This window comes from Ambystoma mexicanum, chromosome 1q, assembly GCF_040938575.1.
Source record: "Ambystoma mexicanum isolate Mex_15411 chromosome 1q, UKY_AmexF1_1, whole genome shotgun sequence".
Lineage (NCBI taxonomy): Eukaryota > Metazoa > Chordata > Amphibia > Caudata > Ambystomatidae > Ambystoma > Ambystoma mexicanum.
The window spans coordinates 947954660-947980619 of record NC_090922.1 but is presented as its reverse complement, the minus strand read 5'-3'; positions in this window follow the sequence as shown (position 1 = coordinate 947980619).

Genomic DNA, 25960 nt, shown 5'->3' with positions numbered 1-25960 from the left:
CTTCCCATGCATATTCTGCAAAACTTAATGTAACAAACCAAGTGGGTGGGCCAAGGTTTCTTATCATACAACGTACATCTCCGTGACGTCAGAACCAGTACTCTACATATCACACATGTTTGCTAACAGATTTGTAATGCTTGATTGCAAAACTTTATCTTTTTCTTGCACTTTTTGTAGTAAACGCGTAGCTGACATATTTTGAAAGTGTGTTCCTGATTTTAATGTGTGTGCAACTCTGTAACATATAGTTGCTAGTTCACTTTCAAAAAGTAGGTGGAATATGTATTAAACATTTTGTCTAAATCTGGGATCTTCAGAATACATTCGTAATGAGTGGTATTCTGATGCTGTTATCTGAGTGGGTCTATCATCATACCTTCCTCCTTTGCCAGTAGGAAAGAGTAGAGGAAAAGCACGAGCTTCTATACTTTTTTCCCATATGTGGATTGGTGATCCTTTCGTTTGTCACATTTGGTACGTTTCTAGTGCATCTTCTATGGTGTCATTAGAGTGTAATGGATGAATTGTATAATGTTATAAAATATTGGATACTGTAGCAGGATCTGGAAGTTCAAATTGACCAGTTTCTGATGACTCTTGAATTATTTCAGTTGTTTCCCTTATGTTTTCTTCAATATTTATTTCTTTGTAGTATTCATTATTGTCTTTCAGATATTGCAAGGCTTTTCTAACTTTATGTAAGTCTACCAGTTTTTGCCAATTTTTTTTGTCTTTTGTAGGTACACCATTTACTAAGACAATTAAAGATTGTTCTATTGGACGTTGCACTCCCAGAGTGTGCATATTTTTTTTTAGATCTAATGGTAAATATACTACTTTGCCGCAAATGCCTTTCACTAATACAGAGGGAGGTAATTTTGCTGTTTTTGGTTAAAGGTGTTATTTTGCTTGAAATGGGTGCACCATTTCAATTATGATGCTCTCATATAAATTGAGTTGTTGCAGGGGTTTTGGTACAGGGAATAATTCCAAATTATTTGTGATAGCACGTGAAGGAGTTTGATTGTTGTCAAGTTTTGTAGTGCAGTAACTGAAAAGTGTTAAGGGGTCAGTTATTTCATATTTGTTTTCTGCTATAAGGTAGAGAGCTAATTCAAACCATTTGGAATCTTCTATTTTGTATGTTATGTTTATAGTTTTTGTGGTACTTTTATAGAAAAGTTCTGCGGCAAAACACACACACATGGTTTGGTACATCAGCGGATGTACGTTTGAATGTTAGTATTTATTTTTTGTAAGTGTGTAGTAGAAGGTTGCCATGTGCACAAATGTTGCTAGTCTGTTGTAAAGCTATTGTATTTTGTAAGTGGTTTTCACTTCCAAAATATTTACTCTGGATATGGTTGATTTCTTCGAGTAGGTCTTTGGCTGTACCATGTAGAAGAGTGTTATTTAAATTGGCTAGTGCTAAATTAGGACTTTTAGCATAGTACAGTTTATAGACTAGATTTCTTATAGTTGAATGATGTGTTTATATCATTTGGATATGATGGAAGCTGCTTTTGCAAATAGGTCCTGAATTGCAGGACAATGAATGTCCTTGCAATCATGTGTATTTGCGCACTGGACACGTATCCATATTTTGCAGCAGTTTTATTTTGATTTTGTCTTTGCCTTTCACATATTGATTGAGGAACTGGCGTAAATATTTGAAAGATTGTTTGGCAATTTTACACATTGACGTGCATGACCATTTGAATACTGGACGTTCTGGTTCAGTCGAATGGAGAATTGATTCTGAGTTTTCTGGGGATATTTTTGTAAGCAGTATTTCTTGTTCCAATAGGGTATTATTAACTTTTTCATAACCTCGTCCACTGCTATGGATGGCAATTGTGTTTGTTTCATTTTGTTTGTATGCTTCTTCATTGAAATACGGTTCTGTGCTTGTGGTGTGACTCCATTCACCTCCACATATATTTAAGTTATTTTTGTTGACATTCCGTTTATTGAGAAGCCTTTTTTGTAATTTAGTACTTAGTTTTGTTAGTGGTTTCATTCTGTTTAACACTAAAATAAATAACTTTCTTTTGAGTAGGATTGCACTATCAAATCTTCTAAGATTATTTTTCTACGGTAGTTTTTAAGGATTGTGCATGATTTGTCTCCTGTTTGTATAAGATTCTGAAGGACTGTGTGGCGGAACATTTTTGCTAGTATACTTTTTTTGGTATGGTTACTTCCTACTATATCAAGATTCATAGGAGCAGTTTTAGCAGTAGTGGTAGCTGCATTTTTGTTAATCATTTTCTGTTTTCTTTTACATTTTGATAGAAGAGGCAAAGTTGCTGTACTGGGAGATTGTTTAGTTTTGCTAAATGACTGTATTAATTGTTTTGTTTGAACTTTTTGTACAAACTCTGCTAGAGATGAATGCCTATTTCGGACATTTTTATTTTCATTTGCTCTATTTCTGCATTGCTTTCTATGGACTTGCTTTCTGGTAGGCATTCTGTGGGGTCTGTTGAAACAGAAAAATAGAAGGTATGGGTTTGGCTGTTGTGCAATGTATGTGTGCTGTGTGCATGAGTGTCTGAGTTTGATGGTAAAGATGTATGTTGTGGTTGTGTGATTTTGCATTGGGCAGCTACAATTAGTTGGGAAGGCTATTCTTCTATTTGTTTGTTACTATAGTGCGGTTCAGATGACAGTAGGAAGTGAGCTAGTGATGAGGATAAGCACTAATAGTAAATCAAATGGTATAATATTAAAACAATTCTTTGTTTTGTAATACTAATATTCTAGGGGCTGAGTTATGTTATTTGTGTTCTGAAAAATGAGGATTTGTGTGCCATTCTGCGTGCTAATCCCTGTTTAATAAATGGTGATTTGTGGGTGGAATGGTTTTTTTGGTGCACAAATTACATGAATCACCCGCACAGTGTGTTTGTGTCATGATCTCTGCTTCCAAAAGATACGACTTGCCCGACTCCCTTGGAAGCAGACCCATAACCCCGGTTCCGAGTGCCAGCCAGTCCCAATTGGGACCTTTTGGACCCTGTCCTGGCGCCAGTGGCACCAGGCTCATAAAGATGCCCAGTCCCAGCGCTGGAAGCGCCGGGCTCATAATGCTTGGGTGGACTTACCTGCAGCAGACCATGCTGCTTACTTACCTGCCAGTTGAACCCCTGATCCTCTTCTGTTTGGGACTACTTTTCCTGTTGGGTGGGGCAGGAGCCACTTCCTAGGTTCAGAACACTGGAACTCTTCTGGAAAGCAGGAACTCTTTTCTTACCTAGGCGTGGCTGTGGAAGGAGACACCTAAGCACTACAGGAGGCTATTTAAACCACACCCGATGGATGAATCTTGCTTTGTGTTATTCTGCATTCCCTGCAGCAGAACACTCATCGTGTCTTCTGCTTCTGATCCTGGGCCTAAGGGAACAAAGGCTTACCATCCTGGAATCCAGTCTTCAGCAGCACCTGCAAAGACAAAGAAAGAACAGGTTAGCACTACGGTCTTCAGTGGCAGCGCATCTCTTACCTGGTCCATCGGCTGTCACCAACGCCTCGCGCTGCATTCCGGCATCTGAAAGACAAAGGCTTACCTACTCTTCGCATGCTCCGGAGGTCTTCGCACTGCATTCCGGCATCTGAAAGACAAAAGCTTACCAGCTCTTTGCACGCTCCGGAGGCCTTCGGCGCTGCATCCCGCATCTGAAAGACAAAAGAAGGTGCGTTTAAAGACATTGGGCAACTTTATTACTCACGTGCCATTACTCCTTCCCACGCCGAATCCAGTGGGTATTCCAGCACCCTTCAGCTTCTCTAAAGCTCCGAACTTGTACCTGCAAGATAAAAGGGACAGTTAGTGCGCATCGTGAAGCAGGCTACAAGCGCTTACTTACGTGCTTCCAGGCGCTTCTATTCCCCACGCGGGTTCGATCCTCAACTCTCATCAGCCCGCCATCCGCCATCGCCAGAACCCTGCAAAACAAGAGATATCATTACAAAAGACTTTTAAGACATTTGAAGTGCCCAGAACTTACCGTTCGTGCAGTTAACGACGGACAGCAGTCCTCTGAGGTCAAGAGACCTGCACCCTTATCCAGTGAAGAAACTGGTTACAGCACCCTGCCCCGAGGCAGATGGAGAGCTCGGCGTTCACTTACCTAAGGTGAGGGCGTTAACCTTTGGGGGTTCTACAGGAGAAGAGAAAGGGAAGAGGAGAGAGGCACCCAATAACCCCAGTTCATTAATCCCATATTTTCTATCTGCAGACATCTTACTCTTCGAGTCAGACATACAGTGCACAGAGGTCCAGCCCAAAGAGCCAACCGTGTGTTACACATCACCTTTGAAGATACGGCATTCACCCAGTCAAGACCGGCGCCTCTGCGGGAATCAGGTGAGCGTTACAGTTTGAGTAATATATTTTAATAACAAGATTATACATATAACAATTAACATTATAACAGTAACAGTGGAGGCAATTTAAAATTGAGAATCAGACAAAGAAAACAGTAAGTAGACCAATTGAATTGAAGGAGAGAAGGAGAGTAGTGCAGTAGAAGTGAGAGAGAGGGAAGGGTGGGGAAGAGGAGGAGGAGGCAAATGGTTGGGGTTAAAGGTGAGAATGGGGGGAGAGGGAAGTGGAGGGAGATGATTAAGGAGATAAGCCAAGGGGGCAGGGGGCAAGAAGATGGGAGGGGTTTCATGTTGGTGAATGGAGAAGGAGAGATTTGAGGAAAGTGTGGAATGAAGAAAAGGTAAAAATAGAGCAGAGTGAGAGAGGTAAGGAGCTCCAGTGCAGGGGGGCTAGGAGATGGAAGGAGCGGAAACAGGATGTGGCACAAGGGGAAGGAGGAATAGTGAGAAGAAAGTGGTCAGCAGAGTGGAGGGAGTGGGAGGGAGTGTAGAACAAGAGGTGAGAGGAGAGATAAGGGGGAACAAGATTGTGGGGAGATTTAAAGACTAGGCAGAGAAACTAAGGTAGTATTGTACTTACTCTTTTTTGTGGAATGAGCAGGTTTCTTTGTAGTTGGTGTTTGTAGTTCAGATGTTGCTGTTTTCCAGGAGAGTGGTCTTCGCTGTAATTGTAAAAGAAAGAAGTCAGTAATTTGTGTGTTTATAGCAGTGATGTTAACTGAGAGATTCATTTTTATGTCTTTGTATTAGTATTCTTATTTGATTTCTGAACATAGTGTATCAATGCAGTTTCATTTGACTATGTGCAGTATATTTTATTTATATTATGTTAGTTCAACATGCTTTGTAAATGAGTAGAATATTAAGTGTATGAAATTCACTTGTTTTTTTAAAGCTGTGTTATAGAATGTTAGGAGAAAGAAGAAATAATGTTATATTTATTTTGCAATTTCTATTAGGTAAATGGTAGAAACTGTATAGAAAAGCATTGAATATATGTATTTGTGAAGCTCTGGGTAATAACGTAGAAGGATGTAAGTTACAGCTAGTGGTGTTATTACAGCTGGGAGCATTTCAATGATAATGTCTATGTGTGTGAGTGTATGAAGATGCATGAAATTGTACTGGCTTTGTGTAATTTTATGATACACTACTAAGTGTTTTTCCACAATTATATTGTTATTTCTTGTTATTTCTTCCATCTTCTAATATTATAATTTTTTAGATAGGTGTGTGCGTAAAATAAAAATTAGATAGCAGACAGGTTTAGAAGTGATAGTTGATTTTAGCAGATGCAAAAAATGATAATAAATTCATTTTATAGGCTATACAGGTTAAGTTAGTCTTTTTATATTCATTTATAAGTGTTGTACATGTACTGTGCAGAAAATATGCATACCTGTAGTTTGTATTCATGCATGTGGATATGCATGCAGCTGCAAGTAGAAATCTTTTAGTAGTTTTTGTAGTAGGTGCTTTCCAATGATATGAGACTTGTACTCATATCATAGATGTAGATGTAGAGTGATCTACAATACATTTGAAGTGCTGAACTCTGATGATGGAGTTAGATGTAGAGGTCTTGGATGTGATTGATGGATGGTTGTGTGACTTGTTAGCTGTATCCAATGAGGGAATAGCACTGAGAGTGAAGTGGAAATGGTAGAAGGGCTGTCCAAGTTACGATATGTCCGCGGACATGGCGGTAGTCCATGGACATCGCGTATTACATACAGGGATTTTGGGGTGGAGAGGCATGTAAATGAGAATGAGCAGAGCAATTGATTGGTCAGTAAAGTTTAGTGGGTGTGTTGTGTAAGGAGAGAGTTTGTCAGAAAGTCTTTTTGCTAAGAGAAGAACAGTTATCTATGGCTGTGTGTTTCAGAAAACATATTGTCTGGATTTTGGGAGACTCATGGATACATTGGTTGCAGGTGCAGGCACAATGCTGTGGAGTAGCTGCAGATCTTGGATTCCCTCATGTGGAAGTGCACTGGCATGGAGTGCGTGGAATGAAGTGGCTGGACTTGGTACCTCCCTGTGCTAGTTTGGAGACAGAGCTTCATCCAGACATAATTATAATTCATTGAGGAGGGAACAGTTTACTACATGTGTCAGGAATTTCTTTGCCATTTGCGATGAAAGAAGGACTTGGGAAGGTCATGGACATGTTTCCAAATTCCCAAGTAATATTTTCTCGTGTGGCTGCGTTCTTCTTCATTTGGTCCACAAATGGAGAAAGCAAGGCGGAATGTTAATTAGGCTTTTTGTGCCTTTCTAGGAGATGTTGGCATGTCCTCTTTTCACAATGAAAATATTATGTTTCGTAGCACATACATTTTTCCCAGAGATGGAGTTCATCTTACTTATGCTGGTAATCAGAATTTTCTGAGAAATGTACAAAATGCATGCATTGCGCCCTTTTGTGGAATTACAGCCATCCATTATGCAGTAGGTGTTGACTATTTGAAGTTTTTCAAACACAAAAAAACACCACCAAAAGGCTATTTTCAGAGCCACCACTTCCTCCCAGAGAAAAGTGCAATAATTTTGATAGGGCAGCACCCCAACATTTTTGATGTTTGCAAACTGTCTGCGGACTTTTAAAAAAAAATGCACATGGCCCTGCTCCATTTATTTGTCACTTCTATTTTTAGACTGTGAAAGGCGGCTCTGAAAAGAGCCTGTTTTTTTTGTTGGGATTTTTGTTGTTTTATATTTTGTTTGGTTTTTCACATACGACACACTAGGAGAGGAGGGGAAAGGAGGGTAAGGGGGGACACCAACCACAGGGATAAGAAAGGGTGGGTGGAGAGAGGAAGATGTAGAGTGGGCCTTACTTAAGTAGTGGGCAGGTCTTCTCGTGCTCCGAGACCGTAGTCTCGAAAGCACTTCGAAGTCTTTCCCCCCCCTGCAGAGTACTGCGTCAAAGTACATACACAAAACTGTGACCTTCGAAAGGTAAGGGTCATCAGCATTGTGAATGGCCTGTGAGGCAGCTGGAGGGATCGCTCTCCCACAGGAGTGTCTCTTGTGGTGAGAGGAGTGGAAACGGAGGATGAAGTAGAGGAACTCAACCTACTACGCTCCTCACAAGGTACAACCTTGCGAACGGCCCCACCGTGGAATGACCTTAGGTGTCGCTTCATAGTTGTCGTATCAAAGCTGTACGAACCAAGCCTCCCGCGACTCAGCACCATTTTGCACTGGTTGCAGGTGACTTTGTTTGCACGCGCCTTGCGTACGTTACCATGAATGGTAAATAACCGCCACACCCATGACTCACGGTGAGTGCTGGTAGTAGGGACTTCCACTACCTCATCCTCATCAACCTCTTAATCCTCCTCTACATCCTCATGCCTGTTCCCCTCTTCAGGCACTTGGGGAGGTGTGGTGCTGGAGGGGGTGGGGGTGGTGCTGAGGCAGATGTAGCACCAGGTTGAAGTACAGCAGCCATGGATGCAATCTGGTTTCAAGATGCAACAAGAGAGGCAGCAAAAGCAGGTCAATCTGCAATAGTAGAAAGACAGAATGAAGATGAGCTCTGGGGTGTGGCCTTTTATAGGGGTGTGGGTGCACGCTTCGCAGACACCCGTACTGTCCACGGACAGATCGAACATCCAAAAAATGATCAAAAAGTTCCAAAAAGTATGTAGAAAGTCAGGGTCATTGTCTGGGACATTTGCTATGGTAGATTTTTACTATAAAATACTGTGTATTGCCTGAAAAGGTATTTTCCAATGTTCGGGGGCCTGGACAGTGTCCGCAATTCAGGACATACGCTCAGCGTGGGTGCGGTCACATGATGGCGCCGCAAACATGTCCACGAAGGGAACGGTGTCCGCAGGACACCAAATGCATGGGAACGGTTGTGTGCATGCGCGCGGGTGTTCTACGGACAGTGTTCAGGTCCTGAAACTAATTAAAAGTGCGACACAAGTGAGACAAACAGTTACGGACACGCGCGATGTTCGGAGAACTTACAGGTGTGGTGCGCATGTGCGTAGATGCTCTCAGGCAGTACGGACAGGTATAGTGTCCTTAGAAAACCCCCATTTTGCATATGTGGACATCCCGGACACTGTGCTTTTTCTTAGAACAGTTTCAACTTGCCTGCGAACAGTACGGACAAATATTGTGTTCTTGGGACACCTCCATTTTCGTTTGATTACGGACATCCCGGACACCGCGTGTGTTCTTAGAACAGTTTCAACTTGCCTGCGAACAGTACGGACAGGAATAGTGTCCTTAGGACACCCCCACTTGCCCAATTACGGACATCCTGGACACCGCGTGTGTTCTTAGAACAATTTCAACTTGCCTGTGAACAGTACGGACAGGAATAGTGTCCTTAGGACACCCCCACTTGCCCAATTACGGACATCCCGGACACGACGTGTGTTCTTAGAACAGTTTCAACTTGCTTGTGAACAGTACGGACAGGTATAGTGTCCTTAGGACACCTCGATTTTGGTTAATTGCAGACATCCCAGACACCGAGTATGTTCTAAGAACGGTTCCATTTTGTTTGCGAACAGTGCGGACAGTTGTAGTGTCCTTAGGACACCTCCATTTTGGTTTATTACGGCGAACAGTATGGACAGGTATAGTGTCCTTAGGACACCTCCATTTTGATTAATTGCGGACATCGCGGACACCGAGTGTGTTCTAAGAACGGTTCCATTTTGCTTGCAGACAGTACAGACAGGTATAGTGTCCTTAGGAAACCCCCATTTTGGTTCATTATGGACATCCCGGACACCCACGCTGTCCGCGGACACCCCAACTGCCTTTTTAAGAAAAAACACAAAAAAGAACTGAATTAAAACACATATAATATTTTTGTTTTATTATATATAGATGTACAATTTATGAAAGATAAGGGGAAGCAGACACTGACACAAACAGAGGGGAATTGGGGTTTCAAGAGGATGGATAGGAGGAGACGAAGGGATGGAAGTCTCATCAAAACATTTATCTTCATGGGGAGGGTTTGGGGATAATTGACTGGCATATGGAGAGGGGCGCAGGTACATGTGGGGCAATGGTATTTATTTTTTTTCTTTTATGTGGTCCTCCACAAAGTTTTCAAATGGTTGAAATTTGCCATGAGCATGTCCATTTTTTCTTCCATGTGCTGAAGAGTCTTTTCCAATGTATCTTTTGGTGTACTATTTTCAATGTTTGTATGGTCTGTTAAAAATATATATATATATATGTTAAGAGTACATAAAGTAATGCTTATTAATTTGGTTATATAGAGAAGTGTCTACCATTTGTATCACTATGTTCAGACATTTCCTCACGTGGGAAATTCTCCTCAAGCCACTCCAAAGTACTGGACATTTCTGTGAAAAAAAGAACATTATATTACTTTTATTGTATCTAATACAGACATTTTAGAAATATATAAGAAAAATGCAGTACACTTACTAGCTTCTGGTAAGTTGTGTTCTTACTGGTCTGTAGATCTACTGTTGCTCCTAGTTGTGCACTTTCTGTGAGGTAATTATGTTGGAATCCTATCATTCTTCTTTTGGTATATTCTGTTTTAGTACATATGGTATTTAAATGGATGGTTGATGTGTTAGATATATAGGTTCCACTTCTTATTTATTACTACATATAATGTGTTTGTGTGCTGGATTTGAACTTGTGCACTGTTCATATGGCATGTTATAACAATTTAAGATACCCCCTGAGTTTTTGGGTAGTGTTGCTGTTGTCCGCGTCGGTCAGCGGACATACGCACAGTCCGCGGACATCAAAAACACTAGCTGGGGGTTCAGTATGTTCTATGTTACATGTATATAAAGTCAGGGATATTATGGTTAAGTTGTGCTACTAAAAACCTATGAAATTCAGTAAAAAAAGTTGTTAAAGGGACGTTATGGTTAAGTTGAGCTACTAAAAAACCTATGAAATTCAGTAAAAAAACTTTGTTAAAGGGTCGTTATGGTTCCAAGTAAAACTGAAAAACTCCTGAAATTCGCCAGTTATGGTAAGCTAAGCAACCATAACTCGCGCCACCACCGTGCACTGCTAAGACTAACACCCAGGCCATCAAGATGACATCACAAATGTTATTAATGACATCACTGATGACATCACATGTGGATTCACTTTTCATGAAAAGTGTGTATTAGGGATTGTTATTATAATGTTGACAAAAAAGTGTCAAGGGTCATTGGAATAAATATCATGAGCTACTTAGTGCATTAAGCAATTCATTGATATAAATAGCATTCTATTATGAAGTTTTATCCAGTATACTAAGCTACTCATGTAGAAACATAGGCATTGTGTGCAGCATACATGATGGAGGTGCAATATTCATAATCTTGCCATGTTGAACAGTGAAATGATAACTGCTTTCTTATTAGAGTTTTGCGTACTGTGAAACATGTAATAAATATCTAATGAAACGCACTTACTACATAATTGCATTATTAATGACAAAACACAAAGAGACAACAACACATACACATATAAGGCGATACAGGGAAGGTGAAGTAAGCAAAAAAGCAGCAGTAGTAGCACAAACTGTTCATAACCTAACTGATTATCTTAATGCGGAGAAATGATTGCTCTGTTTCAAAGCTGCTACTTCCCCTATGTGTATGTATTATATGATGTGATACAACCCTAAGGAAAGTAGTGTGAGTACATTGTATACAAATATGAGCATATAAAGGGAAAGTACAGTAATAAAAAAAACAACAGAACTATCAGAAAGTGCTGATAACCCTACTGATTATCTTCATGCACAGAAAGCATTGCTGTCTTTCAAGCTTGTGTCTTCCCCTATGTATATGTTTCATATGATGTGACTGGACCCTAAGGGAATTTCTGTAAGAACATACTTGAAGGATAAGTCTACAAATATAGTACCTTTCAAATGTTTAGTTCCTGACTGTTACTGAAGAAAACCATGTGGCCTAGATATGTCAGTAAAGGAAAAAAGGGGGAGCCAGACATGTGATGTCATCAGTGATGTCATCAATGACATTTGTGATGTAATCTTTGATGTCCTGGGTGTTAGTCTTAGCAGTGCATGGTGGTGGCGCGAGTTATGGTTGCTTAGCTTACCATAACTGGTGAATTTCAGTTTTATTTTGGTTTTACTTGGAACCATAACGTCCCTTTAACAAAGTTGTTTTTCTGAATTTCATAGGTTTTTGGTAGCGCAATTTAACCATAATGTCCCTTTAACAAAGTATAATGGGTTGAAAAAGGCTTGAAAAAAACCTTTCACCAACAATGTTAAAGTAAGATAGTACATTTGAGCCAAGTCAAACATTCCACAACGCCACCTAGTAGCCCTCGCTGGAAGTGCATCTCCAGTTCCAAGCCACATAAGCAAGGCATTGTGGGTATGCAAATGAATGCAAACCTTTTTCTCCATAAAATTGTAATTTTCTTAGAGTGCAGTGCTACTTTATACATAGCTTAATCAACCCAAGACAGCCATTTTGAAAGGCTGTCAGGACTATACTGCAATGATGGTCCATAATAAAGGTGAGACCAGGTATGTAGTTGTCATAAACATAAAATTAGGATGCCTAGGGCTGGGACTGATGGCCTGTTCCTTGGGTAGAGGTAAAGGACCTAAGGTGGTCAAAGTAGCCACTGGACATGGCCACATGCCCTAACCAGTGGCCTCATAGAGTGATTCACAGGTCCATGTGGCAGGTTTGAAGATCTGCTACTATAACATGAAGGGACTGGATCAGGGTGAAGACCCTGTGAGTGCATCTTTGATGTCATGGGTGTTAGTCCTTGCAGTGCACACTTGTGGCACGAGTTATGCTTGCTAAGCTTACCATAACTGTCGAATTTTGTTTTTTGTTCCATTTTACCTGTAACCATAACACCCCTGTAACAACGTTTTTCCATTGACTTTCATAGGTTTTTGGTAGTGCATCTTAACCATAACGTCCCTTTAACAATGTTTTTGTTAGTGCATATGAATATATATAATAATTTTTTGATACACTGAATACATATATTTTACCGATTGATAAACATACAGTAAATACATTAAGGAACTTCTCCATTGTCTCCTGGGTTCAGTGAAGTATTCAATTAATCAGTAGAAATACGAGTAAATAGGAAACACGGAACTCTTAAATCTACTAAACGTCCAATAACTGCAGCCAGACGTTCACATTACCGCAACAGCAGCTAGACGGTATTATGCCTAATGCAAACCTTGACTAACAACAAGAAAACATGTTTTGCCTGCTTCATTAGAAGCACAAGTAGTTAATGTTTGTAGAATATCAATAATGCAGTTTATAGTGCTGCATAATTAAAGACAACCTATGCTAATAAAATAGCCCAAAAAGAAAGCACAGACATGGAATAGAGAATGTGTTTGGCTCCGTTTCAGACAAGCTTAATTACATTAAATATGTAACACCCTTTTCCTATAAAAATATATTTTGTCACTTAGTGCTCACATACCTCACACCCATTTATTGAATTAGCGAGGATGAGAAAATGACAACATTATGGGCCACAAGCGAATACTCCTGGAACCTCGATGTCTAGACTGTGTGCTGGCAAATAACAGAATGCGGGAGAAAAAAAAAACATTAATACAGCAGACGGGACAGGCTTTTAAGAGTGCACAAATCAATGTGTTGAATTGAACTCACTGCGAAATAAATACATTTCCCATAGCAATGTTTATGCATGTATGGAATCGTTGGGACATTTATTATGTTTCAGGTTGAAATATGAATATTTTCACAGTAGCTAAAAAATTGTATTTTGCTAAAGACCGCGCTTTCACAATTGCATTTCTTAGAGTAGACAGTAATGCAAATGAACATTGTGCTATCTGTCATTGGTTTGATCCATTGCATGGGCATTTTAATGCCTTGCTAATGTGTTTATGATTTAGATGGCTTCTTTTCTGTGTCTGTCCATCCGTCTTGATGGCAATGCATCCATCTTAGCAGTAGCCTCTAGCAATGTAGCTAGCTACATGCGACAAAGCGCTCTTCGCGATGACGTTTAGCTTCCACTTGTATTGCTATTTTGAGATTGTAATTGTTCACATTGGGAACCTAACTGCCTCTAGGTGTGATAAGAAGTGAACAGCTAAAATGGAATTCAAATATCTGAGTGAGAAGGAAATGGCAAGCCTGGAAAGGAACTTTCTGAAGGAATGGTGTGCGAGCACATCCTATCAATTTGTTGAAAGGCTAGTAGTCCAGTGTATTCGGGTCTCAAAGAGCATCCACTCACAGACAACAAAACATGAAGTGGTACGGAGAGCACAGGATAAGGATGGGCCTATTATGTATCATTGTATTCTGATGATAGTCCCGCTTAGTCGACATTTCAAGTGAGCCATCTTAAGTCAATCATCTCAAAAGGCAGAAGAGAAAGCAGGATCCTCCCAATTGGAGGCCAAACACCACGAGGGTGCTGTGTTCGGCAGGTTACAGGATAGCAGGAATGCAGAATGGTAACATAATCCATGAGAGCCTAAGCAGGGCATTCAACCACTGCTCCATGAAGATCAGTGGAAACGTCATGTACAGGATTTCTCAGCTGTTGTGTCTAATGTTAAGCCCTCAGCCCTGAAGAAGGAGACATGATGACCACCCCAGTAAGAAAACCAACAGTTTCCATCTTCTGAGCACATGCCACCGCCTGCCCAGAAATGTGTTTCTGAAATAGCACGTGACAACTTCACTGATTAGCAGTTGAAATGGATTTGATGGACCAAACATTTTGGATTTCGTGGTTGTCATTTTTCAGTCCTTCCTAACTTGAGATCTTCCTCTCCTCCTAGACTCGGCTGTCCAGCCGGCTATTCCATTGGTCTGTTCTTTCCCTCTGAAATGTTCTTATCTTAGTTTTCCTACTTTCACACGAGTAACCAAATATTTTAAAAACGTCTCCTTTCTCTGATTGGCCAAGGTTCTCTCTATTACGCTTTGTGATTCCCTATCACTCCATTGGTTGATATAAATATTTGAACCGTTGACCATATCAGTTGCCGCTGAATGGTCAGATCATTTTGCTCCTGTGCATGCTTTCAATAATCCTACTGCACCGGCTTTACACTTCAGCTAAGGGAAGAAAACCACACAATGCACTGCATTGTAAACATGTGTTGTAAATCTCAAAACCTGTTTTTACATTAACAGCTCTGTTCCCTTTGAATGTATATGTGATTCCCATAATCATTGCAATGATCCCTCTCCCTGGTCCACTTATATCATTTTCGTTTCCTTAGTTGAATTCTTTCCAACTTTCATTTTTCCGAAAAAAAAAGGAAATCATCCAATCTGAGAATATTTTCGCAGTTGTCCAACACACGTGTACTACTACACCTATTTTGTTCTTTCCTCCATGAAGCGCATTGGTTCTTGAGGTGATTCTCTTCCAGCAGGTCTTATTAAACCTATTTCCTGCACCACTCCTTTTATTGGTGTATCCCTTGATAAATGCTTATTTTTGTTAAAGTAGTTTCCCAATTGCTTAAAGGCTTGTCTGATGGCTCCCCATCCTCAAATAATCCTGTCCCTGAATATCAAAGGCCTTTTTCTTTTTGTGGCTTTTTTTGCATTGACTTCAATGGAGTCCTCCAGCACATCTGCTTGACGAGCCTGTTTCATTTATTTAGTTTGGAGTCCACTGTGCTGTCCCAATGGCTACCCATGCAGGGAACCGGTCTCTCTTTGCTTTACATCATGACTTGTACAGAGTGGCATAAGCACCCAATGTTTTAGTGCTACAGTGTGACTTTCAGGATCATTTCATAAAAAATGCAAGTTGCATTTTGGGGTCTTAGCACTTATGTGCAGCTAGGACTTTTGCACACAATTTTAAAAGTGCACATGATGGAGTGCAACACTAAAGAGTGAAATGGAGTGTATGTTCTAGAATGCTCAGAGCACTGCTAGGATCTTGCTATCCAGCTAGTGGGAAAGGGTCTGCTGGAACCCAACGTCTAACTATGCTGCTCAGGAGGGCCTGTTTTACCTGTCCTAGGTTGCATCAATATCCTCTCCTGTTGTCTTCTTCTTCAAATTCCAAACAGTCTGCTAGGGGTGGCAATAGGTCTATCTAGACATATCCTTCAGTTTCTGCCTGAGCCAGGCCTATTCTTCACTGGAAGCCTCAAACCTACAGCCTTTGAAACCGCATACAGCTACGCATATGTCCTAGTGTCAAGAGACTTTATTTCTCTTTACTCTTCTCTATCCCCATTGACGAACCAAAGTTCCCCAACAAGCTACCTTACTAGGTGAAATGTGGTAGATTCTGGGTCAAGATGACTTTCTTGCATAGTATAGGGACAGAAGACTGGTAGTCTACTACTTCCATAGCCGCAAGTCTTTCTACAGTGACGTAAAACAGGAACCTGCTTAATAAGTTCACATGTTACAAATGGATGGAACAGTGTGAAGGCTACTTGAGTGGAGATACTTTAAGTGAACTTCATAAAAAAATTAAGATCTTCATTTTTGATTTAATTGCAAGATAGCAATCCTAAAATTAGACTCATGTATTGAAGTCATGTATAAAATAGCTATTTGAGATTCAGTGGACGAAGTGAAGATTTGAGGACCATGAAAGAGAGGCAGGGCTTGACAAATTTTGGAAATTGATGCAATGAGGAGGGCGAAGAGTTTGCAATTCATTTTTCAAATATGTTTATTAATATCTCTCTTTGGATCAGTCTACTGGAAGATAGTCATGCTTGTGATGGGAATTGCATATCATAAATAAAAGAGTAACGAGTTTACAAATAATCTTGTGTGGTAAGCAGTGTTTGTGCTAGATGAGGAACAATAAGTATTTGTATTTGTATTTGTTAATTTTATATAGCGCTTTTCGCCAAAGTGCTTTACATTACAACAGGAATACAACAGAAGCATAAGTACTGAACATGAGTCAAACAATCAAAGACAGTATAAAGAACAATTTACTGAAAACTAGGAAGAAGATAAAAATAGAGGAAGAGTAGGAGGGAGCAATAAGGGCGGTCAAGAGACAGGATGAAAAGTTGAGATTTTAAGGAGGAGCGGAAGGAGGAGTAAGAGGAAATAAAATGTTATGCTAACATTGATGATCTCGACTTTCTTGGTTCATCAGTGCAAAAGAAAAGAGTATGTACTTCACAAATGTGAAATTATATGATGTTGCTTGGACAGTATATGCTAGTCGTGGCATGAGTATTTTAAGGACATTTTGGAAGCAATCCATGTTTTTTCTATTCTTAAAATAACAGTGATTGCTATCTAAATTTACTAGAAATGTATGAGAGGCTGGCATTAAGCGATTTGATCATGTGGTAGTGTAACAATGTATACAAATGTTTAATTAGTTAGCATGAACATAAATCCGATTGCACCACAACAGAGTGAGTGGTGCAGATGCATGTCTTCATTATGCTTTTTTTGATTGGACAATCCTTTCACATGATTTCATTTTGGAGATGAACATGTTGTGGTACGTTTCCTAAAAATCATAATAATGGTATGGAAATGGAAGAAAAATGCAACTTGATGTGTTCATTGGGGAAGGGCATTTTTAAGAAGGAGCAAAGGGAGCTATTAATCAAGTTTCATGAGTAATAATAAGATAGTTGCAAAATATTGTTTGTAATATTTCAAATGTAAGCGTAGGGATACGGAAATGCAAGTGTGTACCTACTCACATTTCTTTTTCTAAATTGAGATCTTATTGGTTGACATGGGTTGAAGATTTCAATCTTCAGTTGTATAGGTTCCCTCAAGCTTGAGGTGAGTTATTGCTTTGGACACAGCATGGAGGAGTGAGAGCATTGCCTTGAACAGCTTCCTCTGTCATTTTAGCAGTCATTTCCCATCCAGTGCTTTCCCCCCTGACTTTCTTTTTTTGTTTCTTCTCTGTTGTTTCTTCTCTGTTGTCTTCTGTGTGTGTGTCTTTTACATTGTATTGTGTTAATCTTTTCAATAGTCTTGTTAGGATAGTTATTATACAGGTTCTATATGTTTTGTTTTGTGTCGTTTGTCTGCAGATTGGAACAGGATGAGCCTAAGGTGCATGAGTTAACTGTTCCGGGCACTCTGGAGGATCCTGAAATCGATGGGGAGGAGTGGGTGGAGAAGCCTTGACCCTGAAGAAGTACGGAGGAAAGCAATGATATGATTGATATGATTTGATATGATTAGTTATTTATAACACGCTTAATACCCATAGGTTTCTAAGCGCGGTCCCGGGGATCATACCTGTGTTGCTCCATGTCGCTTTGCTTTCAAGGCGAGCCCTTGATCTATCCACCCCATTCTTCTTCTCGCTGCAATGTAAGGTGCCAAAGAAAACTGCACTGTCTGAGATGGTGCAAGCCAAGTGCACCTTTATTTGCCTGGTCATGTGGTGTGGTTTGCAGTTGTGCCAGCCCTCTATCAAGGGGTGATACCATTCATTAATCACATAATATGGAGTCACTGGCACCAGGTGAACCAGTCATTCCAGAGTATGTCTAGGCACCAGGATGTCTACCTGTGTTGGGAGTGCTTTTGCCACTTTGTCACTGCAGACCTCAATATCGTGTGGTGCTGCCACTGAGTTCATCAGGAAGCACTGATGAAGGGACATCCTGCTCTGTTGCCTCTGCGTTGGTTCCTCTAAAACTATGCAGGGCTCCAGTAGGTTTCATTTTGACCAGCCAGACCTGCTTCGAACCTGATGTGATTTATGCAACAACTTTTGAGGCAATGGGTCATGCTTGGGCATACTAGAGCCCTTAGTGTTTTTGTTTTTAGGAGTTCTTTGCTCTTTTTCAAAGTTTTCTTTTCCCTGTTTGTTTTTCAATTTTCAAGAAAAAATAATACAATATAATACTAGTGGAACAAATAAAGTAATTTTTGTTAACTTTCCATTCTTGTTTCTTTCATTCGGTTTCCTTTTCCATTTCTGACTGTGCCCCACCAATGTTTCTTTTTAGAACCCCATAGCTGATTCAAAATAGAAAGATTATTACAAGGCATTGGGCCTCATTACGAGGCTGCCGCTGGTATTTTATTTTTTTCCGGCACCCAGAAATGGGCAATTAACGAGTCATTACGGCCTTGCCAGACCCGGTATTTGCCCATTCTTCCCCATTCTCATTTGAGCCCCATAAGGTGTAAATGTGGGCAGAGTCCTCTAGCAGTCACCCCAATTATCAGCAGAGAACACTCGGGCCCATCAAAGACTCCCTGACACAAGAACGGAAGATTCAGCAATGAGACAAAGTTACTGGGCCTCATTACGGGTTTGGCGGTAGCCGTGCCCAATTATCAGCAGAGAACACTCGGGCCCATCAAAGACTCCCCGACACAAGAACAGAAGATTCAGCAATGGGACAAAGTTACGGGGCCTCATTACGGTTTTGGCGGTAGCCGTGCCCTTATTAAGGGCACGGCTACCGCCAAACTCGCTACCGGCCCCGGCACCCGCAAATGGGTCATTATCGGCCCATTACGAGATGAATGGGCCGTAATTGCCCATTCGCGGGTGCCGGTATGGCCGGCCTCCTGTTCCCCATTCTGCCCCATAGGGGAGATGGGGGTCGGGGGCATGGTTGCACCGGCACCGTTCATATCGGTGCCGGTACAATCATGAGTTCTGCTCGCGGGTGCCAGTCTGCACGCATGATCAGACCATGCCTGCAGTCCGGCACCGGCAAGCAGAACTCATAATATGGCAGAGAGGTAAGAACGGTGCTGGTAGCACTAGCGGCACCGTTGTTGCATTTTGGCCACATTCGTAATGAGTCTCACTGTCTTTTATCAGCAAACAAAATGACAGGGATCATACCAGAAAAACAAGTATCCTACGGAGCTCTTGTCTTCTAAGCATTTGTCACCCGGTTTTATCCCGATGTGATGTCACAAATACATATGGGAACTATATGGGTTAGTCTACAATTGGATAGCCATGTCTAGGAGCCCCTCCTAGTACCATCCCTACTAGTATCAATCTACAATGTTGCAGGATCGCAGAGAGATCATTGGCACTTGCAACTAATTATCCCCACATGAGAGGTGAATCTGGATAAGTCAGAATGTGTCCTCCCATCCCTGGGACTCTGGACAGGTACCAGACTGAGTCTAATTTTCAAGGCAATGGGAATGAACATGGAGGTGCAAAATGTTCCGTAATGTTGCAATCTCTGATCACCTAAGCCTGGGAGAGTGCAGTCAGTTAGCAGCTTCTATGCAACACTTGTAGCCTTTTTCCCTTCTGGTTCTAGGGGAACAGTCCTCTTTGTCTACCTTGGTTGAATGGGCACTGTTCTGTTTGGCTGGGTCATGTGTGTGGGGACCACAAAATGAAGCTGTCCTGCTTGTAGTTATGAGTATTTTAGCCTGACTTTCTGCAGGTGGCTCATTGTCTCGGTAACTGGAACTTTTTCGTCTCCACTTGTCCTTGACTGATATCCTTGTTTCTGCTCGCCTCTGGCTGTGACGATCATGTCAACTTTTCCATGTAATCAAAGCATGTCTCTCCTTTGCCATCCATTTAGGGGCCTATAGCTTCAATCACATTCCCCATGGCTTCTCCATGTTAATTGCCGTCAAGCATATGCATGATAAATGTATTTGTTTCTTGTGGTTTCAGCTTTGGCGACGGATATGAATGTAAAGAGATGTGTATGTGTGTCTGTCCTCTACCTACATGACTCATAAGCACGATCAAGCGTAATAATTTAGCTTCTCATTTCTCAATCCACTACAAATTGGATTCCATTTCAGTCTCCAGAGCATACAAAAAAGACGGTGAAATGCTTTTGCAATACATATCGATAAAACCATCAATGTTAAAATCCTCCTTTCTTATGTATAAAACACCTAAATATCATCCACTTTTTAAAATGTTTTGTCCTAACTAAAGAGCCATAGAAATCTTGCGATGGGGAGCCGCTAACTGGGTAGCCTAAATAAATATATGTATCCACTTCTTCAAGCAGGCAATCATTAATGGACCACTGCCACCCCATGTATTTCCGTTTATTAGAGATCGACAAGATTTGTGTTTTCTGCTGTTTGATTTTCAGAAAACTTTCCTTAACACAGCGTGGTATTGCATTTGAGTTCTGAAGGCCAATGGGGGTATGGTCAATAAGAACTGTGTCATCAGCATAGCCAATCCAAGAAACCTGGGTCTCAGCAATACAGGGGTGGGAGGGGGGGTTATGGGCTTATTCAATAGCAAACCCCATGTCAAAAAACATAAAGGTTATAAAGTGTGGGTGTGAAAGAACATCGCTGCTTTAGGCCCCAGTCTGTGTGAATATCTTGGTGAGTTCACCATCTTGGCTAAGCCTTTATAAAATCATTATAAGGTGTACAAGCGTGGCATCAATCCCCCAGTTTTGTAGTTTGGACGATAATACTGGATGGGAGACAGTATCAAAGGCTTTGCTGAAGTCTAAAATGTATAGATATAGTTTTGCATTTTCTTTCACCTTGCATGCCTCAATAAGAAATTGGAGGGCACATAAATTATGAAAGGTGCTATGAGATTTTCGAAACCCTGTCTGGAATGGTGAGAGAAGTCCCCTTACCCTAATCCAGTTATTTAATGTTTTCAGCAGTAATGTGACAAATATTTTTTGACTTGTATCACTTGCACCAACTCTCCGGTATTTTGCCAGAACTTACAATTTTACAAAATAATTGCTCTAATATTACTGGCCAGAAATCAAGGTTTTCCTTCAGAACAACTTTTGCTAGTGAGTCTGGTCCAGGGACTCAAAAGCTAATTAGCTATTTATTTGTAATACGAGTAATTGTAATGAAAACTATTATATTTATTGTGCATGGACCCAGATTTAGGAAGTAACAGAGCAATTTACAATCATAGGAGGAAGTACATAGTGCCACTAGGAGAGAAACAGGGAGCGGGGAGATAACAACAGGGGAGGGCAGACAATTGGCAGTAAGTTCTCTACAAGCAATCAGGGGAAGTAACAGTGAGGAGCAGATCACTGAGTCTCCGGTAGGGTGGGGAGTGGAGGGTGTGTGGACCTAGGTGTTAGGGAGGAGCCATTCCATGAAGAGAAATTTATTGAGCTCTTTCCTGAATTGTAGAAGCGACAGCGCAAACCTGATGTAGATGGCGAGAAGGTACCATTGACCCGTGGACTGTACCAACACGTTCAATTTAATGTGCCATCATTTAGTGAAAAATAGAAATGAGCCCCATACCATTCTCGCAGAATGTATGGGTAATCTCACTCTAATGTACTGGCACAATGCAATCTCACTACCATCCACTGGGAGAAAAAAACAAGTCATGCTCTAACAATGGTTCTCTTTTATTTGAGTTAATTTGTAAGCTATTGGCAGTATGTTCCTCACAAGAAACACGAGAGAAATATGCTCTGTTTCATATGTCCCATTAATAAAATCATAACCCGAAGCAGACACATTTACAAAATAAGTATGAGGTTACTAAAATTACATTTTCAAGAACTTCAGCTTTTTTTTAAAAAAAAAGTATAAGAATTCTCAAAATGATTAGCTACGATAAACAGAAATTGAGTTCTAAAAGTATTTCTTTACCTTATTTTTGCTGCAAAAGTTTAGTCAGTACCATCCCTGTCTGCTCGCAAACATGGGGATGATAGTTATACGCACCCTAGGACACCCTCCACGAAGCAGATACATTAAAAGTGTTCGTTTTTTTTTAATTACAGGAGATGGGCTGCATGCATAAAAACAAAGATAGCTGTCATCCTGGCAAATAGGAAAGAGACTAGTCCCTTTTCTTTTTTTTATTTTGAGGAAAAGGTGTGGTAGAATGGCTGCCAGGCAGAAGAAGGCCCTACTCGAGCAGGTACATTGTTAGGGTTCATTTGGGTGTAAGTAGAGGCTGTGGAATTCTATGGAGTCTGGGATGGGTGGCCGGTTTGGGGGGAGCTTGGCACTGAGGGAGGCGCTGGAGGAAAAAATGGCAACACCCAAAGGATGCATCGAGGCGGCTAACATAACACATGTTATGTTGTGGGAGGTTTTGGGAGGTTTTGGTAATGTGTAGGTTTCTCCTTAGGGTATCGTGGTGCTGTCTTCATTGAATGCAGGATACACTAGCTTTGGAACCAGCCCTTAAATCTGGTTAAATATAAACAGTTTGAGTTTGTTTCATTTTGTAGAAATGATGGTAAGAAGTCCAACACCTTGATCTCCTGAACAGTAAAAAACCAAAAACATATCCTCCCTCTCGAGTAAGGGGGGAATTTAGACAGAAATTTGAAGAGAAAGGGGTTAAGTTAGGCCAATACAAGCTTTTAAAAATAATACTTGTGCTTTTAAAACAATCCGCTTCTTCAATGGTAGGCAGTGCAGAGATCTCAAGTCTGGAGTAATTGCTCATCTCTTCTTAGTTATAAAAGAGTTCTGTCTGCCATATTTTGGATCCTTGAAGGCCTTGGAGTAACAACTCAGGTAGGCCTCGATAAATATTGTTGCTGAAATCCAGTTCAGTGGTAATAAGTGAGTTAATTAATGGAACTTGCTGGGGATAGCACAGAGGCAATTTACTGGTCTTGGAAACAGAGGTTTGAATCACGTATCTGCACTTAGAAACCAAACACAGATATTAAGAGTATTAAGCGCGTTATAAAAAACAATTAAATAAAAAGAAAAAAAATGAAGCTTAGGATATGTTTTTCATTAGAAAGAAACAGGATGTGGAGAGCACTTATTTGTCTCTTTAAAGACAGGCCATTATCGATTTAATTCCTAGGTTCCTGACTTCTTGTTTGGGATCAGGACAGTTTCAAAAGCTTTCCTGCCAAAAGGACAGGGTCATAGGATCAGGATTTTTTGTTATGAATAGTATGCAATCACTGATAGATTTCATCCATGTTCCATACGACTTCATTGGCTAAGATCTCTTCAACAGGTGCAAATATTCTATTTTGTATCAGTGGACAACCCAGTTCCTTGATATTCTATAATAGGAACACAAGATCAGCCACTTAGATGGGTGGGAGCGAGTTGGAAGAGCAGTACGGTCCAACCTCCTCATCTGAATAATGATGATTGAGTGTGAACAAATGAGCAAGTGTAAGTCAAAGGATTGAGCCAATTGTTGTTATGTTATGTTTTGTTATGTTCAGTTATATTTGTATAGCACCTACTGGCTTTGGTGTATGAACGCCCGTTGGAAGACTGTAGTCTGTGATGAACTGTAATGAAATGTGTGTATGCATTTATAGCCACATCAAAGGTAGGTAGAGAGTGGCTAGGTCTCTAACAGAAGCCCATACTGCAGGGGTGAGTGGATGGGTGCTGTGTCAAAGTATCATAGTGTGAAAATGAACACATTTATTGTGGGACTCAGCTCTGGTCTATGGGTCATAGTGCGGGGGGTTGAGGGTGATGTAGGTCTACAACAAGGTATAAGTCAAACAACACATATCTCAAAGGCCAGGGGTGTACAGCTATGTGAACAGCAGGACCAGCTTTTGTGTGGGACAGAGCTGTATTCTATGGTACAAAGCACACAACGGTAGGGAGAAGTAGGTCTGAAACATTTTTGTTTTAGTCATGTGGCATGTGTGATAGATGCATAGATAGGAGTTATATGTGCTGCCTAACTGATTCCCTGTGTGCATTTGCAACCCCATGTAGGAGGCTGGGCAGGGGTTAGAAGTCAAGTTGGACATGAGATCCACACTAAATGTGTTAGGGTGTAGAGGGGAGGAGCCAGGTTTTCAGTGCTTTGCTGCAGGTGAGGTGGTTTTCTACATGGTGGATGGTCAACGGGAGGGAGTTCCAGATGCTGGGTGTTTGTACTGAGAAGGAGGAATCCTCCATGTGGGTTGATTTGGTCACTGGAATGACAGGTAGGAGTTGCAAGCTTGATCTGAAGATTCTGTTAGGCCTGTAGCTGGTATATTTATGCTGCAGGTATTCTGGTCCTTTGTTTTAAAAGGCTTGATGTGTGAAACATGCAAGAGGATCACCGCCCGATCGGAAGCCAGTGAAGGACACATAGGGAGGGGGATATGTGTTCTCTGGTGCCTAAGGCTAGGAGGAGCCTCACTGCAGTGTTTTGTATTTTGAGTCTTCTTAACTGCAAAGCGGGGGCTCCTAGGTTTATCACATTACAAAAGTCTAGACATGAAAGGGTGATAGCAACGATCATGGTGACTCTGTGCAGGAAAGTCAGGAAAGGAAAAAGGTGACATAACAGCATTTTAACACAGAGTTGATGTGATGTGACAGTGTGAAGTCTGCATCCATGATGTATTTGAGATGTGTTACTGTGTTGGATGTGGTGGGAGGTGGTCCTAGGGTGAGAGGCCAGGGGGTGGGTTGAGGGAAGAGGGCGAACCTCCCACATAGCATGATCTCAGTTTTGCCTGGATTGAGTAGGAGGTGATTGGATGTCATCCAAGTAGCACCTGGCAGGGAGGCATTGGCCAATCAGGTATCCGGCAACACAGGTGGAATCCTCAAGTATCCGACTGCATTGTTTGTTGACCTCCTGAACCTTTGCTCCGGCTGCCATATTGGTGCTAATGCCATGAGCAGAATATCTCCATCAACCCCAGAGGAATCCCTCTCCCCATGCCCCTCTCTCTCCATACTCAGCTGCACAGAACCCGGCCCACCTCCAGATCCTAGAAATATGCATTTCCAATGGCGAACATATTCTTTCTATTTATTTTACAGGTAAGTAGGTGCATGTGAATCATGTTAAGATGACTTCCCTTAAAAATGTAAACAGGCTGAGTACCCCTGAAGGTGGGCCAGGTTGCTGGTAGCAATACATACAGTTTTTGAGGGTGGCAGGCTGGTAAATCTGCATTCGGGCAAATGTGGCTTGGGATGACTGACAGTTACAGGCCCTGTCTGGCCGTCAAAAGACATTATCACTATATTGGAATCAGCTAACATCAATGACAGGCAAGGGCCATCTTGTCTAGCTGAAGTTTCCAAAAAACCTGCCTGCCCAACACCATACTAGATTTAGTCTACAGCAGTCTTTCTTCTATCAATGGACTTTTTGATTTATGAAATGTGTAAACTTCATTACACAGCAAATGATGGGCCAAGCATAAAGTATACAGGGGCACTGCCTGTACAACAAAGACTGCACCCAGCTCCAAAGTGCTTTGCACTGAAACCTTTCAGAGACTATTATTTGTTTTGTGTTTTTATTTGTGGTGTCATTTCATGCGTTAACCATTGCATTTTCCAGGCACTCCTCTCACCAGTGTCTCATTTCAGAAGTGCATAGAAATGCTGCTTTGCTGCTCATTGTATGACTTAGGTGCGAAAAACCTCTGATGACATTAAATATAACAGAACAAAATTTCTAATCAAATAAGTTTGTTTGCGAACCAAGAAAATGTTAATGGGCCATCTCTGCTAAAATATTTTTTAAAACAAATGCATGCTTTGCATCTCTCTTTGCTTGCCCTTCACTTGCCTTCAAGCCTATTCTGCAGAACAAGCACTTACACAAGGATGGGGGTGTTAGCAGGCCCCTTACATCTTCTTCACCAATAGACCATTTCATATAGCCTGGATTTCATAAGTCAAATCATGTCCCACTT